The sequence below is a fragment of the Cebus imitator genome, unplaced genomic scaffold, assembly GCF_001604975.1.
Source record: "Cebus imitator isolate Cc_AM_T3 unplaced genomic scaffold, Cebus_imitator-1.0 Scaffold142, whole genome shotgun sequence".
NCBI lineage: Eukaryota > Metazoa > Chordata > Mammalia > Primates > Cebidae > Cebus > Cebus imitator.
Genome location: NW_016107457.1, coordinates 3239390 through 3251409, shown reverse-complemented (window position 1 = coordinate 3251409; position 12020 = coordinate 3239390). Strand labels below are relative to the sequence as shown.

The following is a 12020-nucleotide window of genomic DNA, read 5'->3' as shown; positions in this document are numbered from 1 at the left end:
GGGTTTCACCATGTTGACCAGGATGGTCTCGATCTCTTGACCTCGTGATCCACCCGCCTCGGCCTCCCAAAGTGCTGGGATTACAGGCTTGAGCCACCGCGCCCGGCTTTAAAGTTTCTTTTTACTATCTCCCAATATCTCAGTCTCATTAATGTGTAGTATGAAAAGGTATAAACTTCATGTGAATTTCAAAGGGTTTTTCATTTGTCATTGTGTTTCTATTTATAAACTATTGTTCAGGATGTATATGCCTTTTCTCATCATTAGCCACCTCAACTATTTTATTGAGAAGAAACATCAAACCCAGAAATATTACAGTATAAATAATATGCTATTATTATTGTAATAACAGTATACTGTATACTATAATTACAGTATAAATAATGCTTATAAGAGCAACAGGTGTGATCAATTTATTTCTATAGAAATCAGAACTCCTTATTTTCACAGTACATGGCATATCACCTCTGTTATTAAAAAAAGGAATTGTTCAGATTGAGGTATTGAAAACTGTTAAAGGTAGCTTAGGTACTATTTTTGTTCCCTGTAAGTGTCTCATTTGGTATCCATCCCACACAAATGCCACTGTTTCTTCAGGTGCCATGTAACTTCAGAGAAAAGCCTGAGGGAACTAGGGACTTCAGCAAGGATATAGGATTGGCCAAGAATTAAGAAGAAAGAAGCCTCACTTGGGAACTTCTAGGGTATTATGTGTATAGTTTATTCCCCCCTGGATACATATGGATATTTAAACATCGAGAAATATTTATTCTCTACTTGAATGGTGGAGAAGAAACAATACACTCACGAGGAGGCTAACTTTACCCATGATGCCCATATGCTCAAATCAGATTTTATAATGTTGAAATGGGCTGTATGTTTCCATCTGTTGAAATGGGCTGTATGTTGTTCCGCATTACTTTCCCATTTTATCTCATCAACCTGACCTTGCTGGCACAAGATGTAATCGCTGTAGTATCCTGCTTGTTTCATCAGAAAGTGGAGCAATAGTTTAATTTGTTAAGGAAATAGCAAGGAATGAACTAAAGATGACATTGTGTATTTTCCCACAAATTTTTTTATTTTTGGATGGGTGATTGTGAGGGCATATAGCTCATAGACACCTGATCTGCAGGTGTTGGCTGCTTGTCAAGGACCCTGAAAATCCTGAAGTTGTCATCTCCTAGAGAATAGAGATTAGTTCTCTTCAACTCTACTCAACCTTGAATCCACGTGAAATTTTTGATGTATAAAATACTAAGACAGTTTACCCGAGTTTGATAACAGAATTTAAGATGAGCTGTGGCCCATTAGTCTTTCAAGTACACAGGGTGTTGTCATGCATTGTAATGAGCAATACTTTGAATGAACAAGGAAGGGTAAATATGAAATGCTAATTATATGAAAGTAGAATCTTTCTCTGTCAATAGTACCTACTTTAAGATAAATAATACTTTCTAAGTATTTGACCTGTGGCAAGTGACTTGCTCTTTTTGATCCTCGGCTTCCTCATCTGTAAAACGGGGATAAAGTGGTGCTTTCTTCATTAAGTCATTGTGAGGAGCTAGTAAGAGTGAGTATAAAAGCATTTGGCTCCCCCCAACACATAGTGGGTACTTACTAAATGCTAATTAGTATGATTACAGATCAAAAAGACAGGTGGTGATCTTGGTGTTTATTATTATCATGCACATTAGTCCCATACCTGTTTATGACACTGTAATCTTTGTGAAACATTTTTTATAATCTCAAGGTGCCTTTTCATGGGGGATCAATGTTGACAGTGATCACAGCAGAACAAGTAAAACCTTAAAAGAACAGTTTTCCTTTAAAATTTCAGCTTTGCCATAAATCATATAAATGATCTTTTTATATGAGCAATTAGAAGAAGTTACAAGTAAGGTGTCTTGTGTAAGTGTTATCATTTACCATTATTAACAACCATTTACTATGGACTTTCCTGCCCAAAGTGCCATTCAAAGCACCGTGGGATGGAAAAGCAACGAAGCTTCCGTGCCTCTCACCAAATCTTTGGGTTCCTCTAAGATTGATGCCGTGACAGGATGTGAGCCTTAGTCCCTGATCCCTGGAGTCATCGGCTTATGTTTACAAGCTAAGCGGTTGTGCACCTTCAATGTTGATCCTGAAGTGTTTAACGGCTTATGCCACCCACATGTGATACAGTTAACTACTTGACCATAAAGGGGAGTTTACCAAGTGATAAATTTAGGCGATGTAAAATATTAAAGTAAGAATAAATATTTACAGGGCTAAGGAGGCTCTGAAATTGTGTGCATAGAGAAGGATATTACTGAGTCCAGCTCAAGAAGTCAGATCATCTTTGCTTTTAGATTAGGAACCATTATGAAAGGAATAGTGGTCCAAGTAAGGAAAGCCTCACAATTTGGCTTCTTTCCAGGGACTGACTGGTAGGTCGCCTTCCAAGACACTGGTGTTTCTAAAACACTTGTATTCTTTTTGAAGTGGCATCTACATACAAGTTAATGTACTAGACACTAAATAACTTCAAAAGATTTACTTCCACAGAGTCGGAATATCAGGGTTAGAATGTTATATTAGTCAGAATTCTGATTCCCTCTCTGCTAACAGAGAGCAAGTCACCCTCTGGGAAATGTCTTTTCCCCATCTCCCACATTTGGAATCATTCTTAAGGTTGTCATAAAGATTAAATGACATCCCCTTCCACACTCTTTGTGGAAGTCCTTCTCTTCTTCTCCTTTCCTTCTCTTTTTTCTACCTAAATAAAATCACCTTTCTGCAAAANAAAAAAAAAAAAAAAAAAAAAAAAAAAAAAAAAAGATTAAATGACATGTATGTGACAGATGCCTGGTAAGCAGGAACATGTGATATGAACATGGGGGAAATTATTTTTCTGAAATAGGGTGTGTGGGTATGTATTTGTAGTCCACTTATTTTCCTAGTTTCTTCATGTAGTTTAACTTCTACAGATAGGAGAAAACACAGCAGTTACAACTCAACGGCAGAGCAAAACATTCAAACCTCAAACACTATTACTTTCTACCTCATAAAATTTGGTGGAAGCTATTATATATAATACCTATAGCCAACATTTGGAGGGGAAGGAGTTAGGAGAATGATACAGTTCCTATATTATTAATCTTTGGCACTCCCACATCAAATGATACCCTATGCTGCACAGCACTTTTTAAGTGTCCTCATAATGAGCCCATTTTTACACTTATGAGTAGGTATAGAGCTTTACATCTTAAAAAACGTTTTCCATAAGCATTATTTCATTTAGTCCTCTTAACAACTTTTTGGAAAGTTATTATCCTTTTCCCCATTTGATATATGGAAAACTGCAGTGTAGCAGGTTAAGGAAGTAGCACAGAATTACATCCTAGTTAGGGAGGTGGCCAAGATACAACTCCGTTTTCTTTCTCTTTCTGCTATCCTCTGCCCCTTTAATCTGCATTTTGTTTTTGTTTTTTTTAAACTTGTTTCATAAAGAGAAACAGTTATATGAAACAGGTTATCAGGCAAAACAGCCTTAAACATGCTTGACACGTAAATGTAATTTATTTTTAATTAGGTAATGTTGAAATCTAGCATTAACACCTTTTGTAATATTAAGAATGTAGCTCATGAAACAAATTTCTCTTTCAAATGCAGTTTTTTTCCAGTACAAAATCATATTTTTGCTTTTAAAAAAGTCAAAGATACACATTGTACACTAAACTGCTTTGTTTTTCTTTTCTAGAGTTGTGACATACGTGTTTTCCAATTTGCTATGCCATGCCTAAACAAAGCCAGGCAGATGACCATAAAAACTGTTTGCTACCTCCTCTTATGCATGTGGAGCTAGACCAGTGGAACACCATCTTGGTAGGAGAAATTTTGACAGAAAGAATGCAGTTAGAGTTGCAGAATTTGCAAAATCACATTTTTACCAAACTCACTCTACCACAACAGAAAACCAAATGAATGAATCCACACAGCAAGGACTTTAGGCAAACCTACACAAATAATTTAACATGCTATAAGGAAAGGATACCTTTTGGTCTATTTTCAGCACATAGCCATAAATTTCATGGGTGCCCAGTAAAAGGGAAACTACAATGGAAAAGACACTTTGCCTTCATAGAACTAACAATGAAAAGTGCACAGTATCTAATGCTTCTTTCTTCAAATAGGAAATGCCAAGAATAAAATCCGTATATTAGCCTGAGTATTTATCTATAAATTTGTTTCCAAAATTATGCTTTAAAAAAAAAAGAAGCTTCTCCTGGACACCACATCAATACCAACAGTCATAACTGGATTACAAAGCTAAGAGTTAATTTCCACCTGTAGATTTTAGGGAAAAGACATCACTTTTTAGTTGATTCCCACAACCAAAACTGGCTCTGATTTCCCTCATAACGGTGGGAAGAAAATAGGAGCTTTAGAGATCTGAAGAGTTGGTCTGAATAATAACTGAACTAATTCCCTGAGATAATTCTCGTCAAAATCCTGCAGAGCTGGGCCATTCAGGCTGAAAGGTTTTTCACTTTTTACCCAAGTGCAAAAGCTGTGACACACAGGTTCATTCAAAGACAGCCTGTGGGCCAGGCATGTTGGCTCACACCTGTAATCCCAGCACTTTGGGAGGCCAAGGCAGGCGGATCACCTGAGGTAGGGAGTTCAAGACCAGCCTGACCAACATGGAGAAACCCTGTCTCAACTAAAAATACAAAATTAGCCGGGAGTGGTGGTGCGTGCTTATAATCCCTCCCACTAGGGAGGCTGAGGCAGGAGAATTGCATGAACCAGGGAGGCGCAGGTTGCAATGAGCTGAGATCACGCCATTGCACTCCAGTCTGGGCAACAAGAGCAAAACTCCGTCTCAAAAAGAAAAAAGAAAGACAGCCAGTGGTATATGGGACAGAAAGGGTTAGTGCTGGTAGGTTATGCCATGATGTTGACATATCCATGACATGAAAGCTGGGGAAGGGACTCTAGATGGAAGGCTGGACATCATCTTGTCTGAGACTAGTCTGACTCAGAAGCATCTATTTTAGCAGGAATACTAGAGTGACTGAACACAATAAGCTATTTCAGGAGAAACAGAGGTCCCAGGAGGTCAAGTCATTTTCTTTATGACCCGTCAATACTTAGTATTAATGAAGAGCCTCAGAACAGTCTGTCACCACTAGCTTTCCTGTTTGTCATCACTAGCTGGAGCCCAACAGCCCATTAGGCCCATGCTGTCCAGACTGGCCCCATTGCTAGAAGCTAACATGTAAAATGATTTGTACAAGAAAGCTGCCACTAAAACCACTGCTTAAGGCCAGTGCCCATGCAGTGTAGTGCAGATTTCCTTAAAAGTCAGAAAATCCATAACCATGAACAGCATAACTACGTCACCAGCCTCTTCCTCTTTAGGGTGCCCAAAAGTTGTTAGGTGTTATTAAAGCCACTGGCTTACCTGCAAGAATCCACTCTAACAACTGTTTATCAATATGCCTTTCTACCAAACACTTACTCTCTAAAATACAGCCATACATCAGCTTATTCTCTACCATGCGTCAAATCCCCATTAGTACTAGTCCCTGAAATTTCTCTGTAACACATGGAACTCATCATTCAGGATAATTTCTTCTAAATAGCCAATGACAGCATCACATGCTGCATCCAGAGCAGAGAGATGGACAGCCTGAAGCTCTCTTCTTAGGTTAGGCCTGGTTGGACAAGGCCACTGCTGTGTCCAGCTGGGTTGGCCCCAGGAGGCATCTGCACCTGTGCACAAGGCTCAGCCTTGGCTACACGTGGCTAAGGTCTGCCTGTTTCTTACCAACCACTGAAATGCAGTCTTATAGAATAAACCTGAAAAGACCCTCTCTACAGGAGTTTTATGTAAGTACTTCTCTTACCTAAGAATGTTCTTGATAAAATTGACGGCAATATAAATGTTGAACAATAGCATTTGAGTTGAAAATAGAGTTCCCTTGGCGTAGTAGCACTTAATTTGCAATTTGAAAATTCTACCACCCCAAAATGTATTTTTGAAAACTCTTAAAAACTCAACAGCAAAAAGACAGACAATCCAATTATAAACTAGGCAAAGACTTGAGCAGATATTTCAGCAAAGAGGAGATAAGAATGGCAAAAAAAGCCAGTGAAAATATATTCAACATTGTTATTCATTAGGGGAATGTGAATTAAAACTACAATGAGTTGTCTCTACGCAACTGTTATGACAAGTGAAACTTTGTAAAAAATAATAATAATACCAAACGCTAGTGAGAATGTGTAGATCTCTCATACATTACTGGTGGAAATGCGAATGGTGCCGCCACTCTGGAAAATGGTTTAGCGTTTTTTTATTTAGCAAGTGACCCAGCAATTGCATTCTTCAGTAGTCATCCCACAGAAATAAAAATTTATGCTCACACAAAACCTATACACAAATGTTTACAGAAGTGTTTTTCATAATATTAATAGCAAAATAATGGAAATGACTCAAATATCCTGCAGTGGGTGAATGGACAAACTCTGGTACATCTACGCAATAAAAATTTACTCAGCAATAATAAGGAATGAACTATTGATATGTTCATTATGCTGGATGAAACTCAGGAGCATTATGCTTAGTTAAAAAAAAAGTCAACCTCAAAACATTACATACTTACATTCCCATTAATGTAACAGTCTCACAATGAAAAAACTCTAGAGATGCAGAACAGATTAATGGTTGAGGGCTGGGGGTGCAAATATAAAGACATAGTATGAGAGGATTCTTTTGTGATAACGGAACGATTGTGTGTCTAAACTGTGGGATTTTTTTAATCCTATGACTTTGAGAAAATATTTGCCATAAAAGCTAGTCAATAGTTTTAAGATCGCCTTTGTGCAATAGAAACATGAAAGTGTTTAAAGATACAATGTTGGTTTAATTCCACTTAGGTACCAATTTTTATGTTGGCTTAAAAGGGAATGGTACTAATTTTATTAGCAAGCAATGATTTTAATATACAAAAATGGATCATTTCATGGAAATAACGAGAGCAGGGATACACTCACAGCAGTGATTACAGAGGTTATTTGCTGTGATTCATTTTCTCTGGTTTCCTATTAGCAAAATACAGTCTGTACAACTTGCTGCATTTTCTCCAACTTTTCCAAAGTCTGAGGTTTTATACATAAAGTTTGGGGCTGCATATCACCATGTGGGAATGTCTTTCTCTGATCACTGCGCTTGTTTGGAAGGACTTTCCAGAACAATGAATTTTCCTCTGCTATATCTGAATTACTGTTGATACCAACTCATTTTCTTGAAAGTTCTTCTAGTTTCCCTCAGATTTACCCATTCAACTAGGTAATTCCAAGGTAGTTAACTGTTCTTTATCCCCTTTAGAAGAAGCATCTTTTGGAAGCCTGTGAGCCTCTGTGTGCCCTGGGGGTGTAGGTCAAGAGCTGAAGGGTACACTGCCGGCTGGGGTCCTTGTGTGTCTTTCTGTTATAGGCCCCTGCCTATTATTTAACAGAAGCATGACACTGAACTCTTTTTAATTTAGAACTGAGAAAATGGAAGAAACTGAGGAAAGGCAAGCTGTTAAAAAGCAGGTTAATGATAAAATAAGACTTTGGCACAGACCACCCCAGGTGCAAATACAACTGTCAAGACCTCAGAAAAAGGAACTTCTCCATACCTGTTACCTCATCTGTAAAATAATTTGGATAATAACAGCATCTATCTCATCAGTTGTTGTGGGGATTACATGAGAAAATGTGTTTTAAGCCACCCAGCCCTGTGCCCACCACATGTGAGGACCGAGATACATGTTGATTCCCATTTATTTTGAGTTTCTACCCTATTTCTTAGCTGCCAGGGCAGTTTGAAGAGAAATGGCTTGCAACGAAGAGGACTAATTGCTAGGAGTGAACAGGGTTAATTAACTTTTCCCAAGAAATTTGTACCTGAAAAGAATGTCATTTGATTAAGCCTTTCAAAATGGAGTCATTTTGCAAGAGACCAAGTCAGTTTTATGCCAAGTAAATGATCAACCACCTCTTGGATGTGTTCTTGAAGTAGACACCTGTACTTGACTTTTCACTACCCTCTCTTTCTGGTATCCAAGACTAGGGCCTTGGTAACTCCATTTTCAAAGATACTGCAATGAGAATGGCTTAAACAAAGGAGATTCCTGGTCATACCTTTCCTCATAAAAACATTAGATTTCCCTACGTCCTGGGGTCTCCGCGGGGTTCAGGGAGCACCAGGCAAGCCTTTGTCTTCAAGAGGCTATAAGCAAGTGAGAGAGTAGAAATACCACTGGACTGGAATTCATCTGGGAATCTTGGGCGGAGGGTAATTCATCAGGAAACTAAAGATGGTCTCCTAGAAGAAGCTGAGGGACAAAGAAATGTGTTTGCTTTTAGAATTTTTTCACACATCCTGTTTTGGGGGGGATAAGCCAAGAAATAGTCCTTACAATAGGATGGACTCTCTTTTTCCTAGTCCTTCCGTATCTCAGGAACATATTACCTGAGAACTGGTAAGGCCAAGAATGACCTTGTTTCCATCTTTGCATCCCCGGCTCTCCACACACAGCCTACTCATTAAAGGTTTATTAAATGTATATGTTCCTCAGGGTAGCTGAACACAGTCGTGTCTTTATTCCCCAGTGGTCTCTTTACAGGCTGAGAGTGATAAGTTTTGTAAGGCATACTAATTTTAGCAGGCTGACTGAAAGCTTCCTGAGGGCAGGGATCCTGTTGGTTGCTTTCACTGTCACCTCCTTAGAGCTTGGCAAGGCACCTGGCATCCTGTAGTCACTCTATAAGCATTTCTGCGAATGCATGAAAACTACCCCTGGTTCTGTCCTCAGAACTAAGGGTCAGCCCGGAAGAGAGAGGAGTTTCTGTGAGGAGGGATGGGCTGTCTTGGTCTTCCAAAACAGCCCATGGAGTACACAGTCAATTTCACCTCCCCACTCCGCCATTTGCAGGAGGTTATAAATCACCGCTGTACCTGGGTCGGGGTCAGCTGTACGTCCCTAACGCCCCCTGCGAGGACCCCTCCCACCAAGTCTCAGAGGAAGGTAACCCAGCGGGGGCGAGCCAGCCAGCACGTGCAGCCGCCCAGGGAGGAGGAGGCTGGGCTAACGCAGCCCTTAGTCAGCAGCTGGGCTCGGTTTTGAAACAAAAGCCAATGTCCTCCCTCGGAGTCCGCGGCCGGTCAGCTCCTAGGGGGAAGAAAGCCATGCTGCCCAGCCGGTTAGTGGCCCAACCTACTTTTCCAGAGCCTAGGACAAAGGGCCAGCAGATGCACCGGAGTGGGTGGGATGTTGGGGATGGGGTACGGGGGCACAGGTGGCCCAGACCCTCCCCTCCCGGCAGCGCGGGGAAAGGGCCGGGGTCGCCCCTGCTCTGCACGGGTTTGTCCCGGGCCATCCGCCGCCTTGCCCGGGCCCGTCGGGTCTGCGTAGAGCTGAGGCAGCTCTGCCACCCGTGTCCCAGAGCACAGACACACCAGGCCCCGGTTTCATGAATGAAATCCAATCGTGTGGATATAAATAGCCGCGAAGGCTGCTAACGTCACAGTGCGAGCAGCGGCCGCCAAGGCGGCGGAGCGAGGTGCCGGGTGCTCCGTTCCGCCCGGCTGCCCCGCCTGGGAGTGGGGTGGGGGCAGGCGAAGGGGAGGGCTGCGGGTGGAAAGGGGCGAGCCCCTCTGGCCCCGGACTGGGAAGAGCGGCCGCGGCGCCGGGCGAGGCGGCAGGGCGAGGCAGTGCCATGCTGCCTTTGTGCAAAGTTGGGCGGCGGGCGGCGCGCCCCGCGCAGGGGCCCCGCACACCCGCGACCGCGCGCAGCCGTGGCTGCTGCTGAGTGGCCGGGGCCCCCCTTCCCGCTCCCCCCGGCCCTTGAAGGCGGAGAGAGCTCGCGTCTCGCTCGGCTTCAGGGTAGGTTCTGTGTCGTGAGTGCTCTATGCTGTGAAACTTCGAGCAGCGGCCGCGGAGCCCCCACCGCCCCGGCCCCAGCGGGTGGCAACTGGGGGCCCCGGGCCGTGCCACGCGGCCAGCAGCGCCCCGAGACAGAGTTTTGGGACCGAGCCCTTAGGGGGCCGCCCTCGCCTCTCCGCGAGGCGGGGAACCCTCCCATCAGAGGCGAGCACAAGAGATTTCTAGGAGTGCCCGCACAGCCGCACCCCTAACTTGGAGCTGAGGAAACGTACAACAGGCACCCTTAGCAGTCTGGCTGCGCCAGGGAGGGGGTGGTGCCGCGCCGACAAAAAGGCGCTTCTCCTTCGAAGGCCAGTGGCGGGGCCGGGCGGGGACCGGAGGACCCGAGCAGGGGAATACGCTAGCCCCTTTGGCGCTTGCACCCTCTTGAGAGTTGACTGGCCAGACCACAGTTTGGCGCTCCCTTCCCCTCCCCCGCAACCCCGTGTCTATGGAGTCTGTTGTGAGTTGCTGTGACAACAGGAGGAGCTGCCATGAGGGGCTTGCAGAACACCTTGCCTGTGTGTGCTCAGCTTTCCGGGAAAGCAACCAAGGGGAGGTGTGCAGACAAGAGAATCCAGTCCCCTTCCCCAAGAAAGAAGTGGAAGGCAGGCACAACTATGTAAAAATATATCATTAGATCCTACTGTTAGCTGCTCCGTTTCCATTCCCAGCAGTATCAAACATCTCAACCGAGGAGCAATGTCAATATTTAGACTTGGACAAGCCAGAAAGTTAGAAGGGAGCGCCAAGCACAGGGTTTTGACTTGGCTTTGCAAGTCAGCACACAAGCTGTGCCTTTGGAGCTGACTGTACACATTTGCTGGGGGCAAAAATGCATGAAGGTTGATATATACACAGAGGCACCCAGGTCTAGGAAAATCTAGGAAGTTAAAAACAGAAGAGTTGCCCTGACTTTGAACTTCCCCATCCTGTGCTGTTCACTGAGCCTTGTTTAACTCCAGCCAGATGCTCAGCTTGAAGTTTCACTGGTTTGGGGCTCCCCCACCCCCAACTGCAGCTGTGGTGTACGTTTCTACACTAACATACTCTAAACAGAAAGAAAAAATACTGTTATCAGTGGTTTCATCTTTGTATAAGTCCTCTGAAGAGCAGCAGATAGTAAATAGTCAATAGGCTGTGTTTGTTTGGTCTTAGCAAGCCTTAGACTTTTCAAAACATACTCTGATAAGTTTGTTTACAAACCCTTTTTAGAAATTTGGAACTGCATTTCATTTCCAGTAACCTTGTAGATACTTAAGAGAGTCACTCCTTGCTGGAAAATAAACAGAAGCTCTTTTCTGTATAAATAATGTCTGCATATTGCTCCACAGGTGGAGTGAGCAGCAAATTATTATAGTAAACCTGGTTTCCTCTGAGATTCCTGGATCATATTTGGACATATTGATGGGAAGAAGGTTTAACCAGTTGATCCTAGTGCAGAAGGCTTTGGAAAATCATTAGGAAGCAAGAATATCATAGTCAATATACTAATTTTGTCTATTACTGTTTTCCCAGAATTTGAAGGAAGTTTTGTTGTTAAGTGCATAGGGCTGTGTGATCACACAGGTGGAAATAGAAACACATGTAACAGTTTGATGTTATTGGCTCAGTAATACAAATTGTAAGCTATAAAAACACAACAGGAAAAAGCAAAATTCTTTGGTCTTTTAATTATGATTATATTGTCTAAAAATGCTGTTTTGAATAGCATGCCCACATCTGCGACTTCTATATTGTCAAATGCCTGTAAGGATTTTCATTGTTATCTTTCAGTTTGTGGCTACATGTTTTTTGGGTTGTTTTTTTTTTTTTTTTTTGGTATCGTGCCCAAGTGCTCAAAAATATATTTTCACAAATGCAGCAAAATGTTAACCTAGCTATTTCAGGATGTATTTGACCCAAAGAAATGCCACTTTAACATTGGCACTTTGCAAAAGTAAAGCAGATTCTTCCCTTTTCCGGGGGGAAGAAAAGAAAACAACGTATGTTGAAAATTTTACTGGCTCCCCATGTACTCCTGGCAGGCAGTAGAATTTATAAAGTATTTCTCTCTTT

The 12020-nt window shown here is 42.5% G+C and overlaps 1 protein-coding gene across 11 annotated transcripts in view; it reads left to right on the top strand.

The window, feature by feature from the left end:
• The window catches only part of RHOBTB1 (Rho related BTB domain containing 1), a 126832-nt gene that overhangs the window by 47001 nt on the left and 67811 nt on the right, over positions 1 to 12020 (top strand). The window contains exon 1 of one of the 11 annotated variants that reach the window (XM_037743375.1): positions 1552 to 1573. The exons of 5 other annotated variants lie outside the window; for them this stretch is intronic. The gene's annotated coding sequence lies outside the window, so the exon portion shown is untranslated. Of the gene's footprint in view, positions 1 to 1551; positions 1574 to 9127; positions 9241 to 9614; positions 9928 to 12020 lie in introns of those variants that run through there. 5 more of the 11 variants (XM_017542300.2, XM_037743377.1, XM_037743380.1 and 2 more) reach the window with 5 other exon arrangements.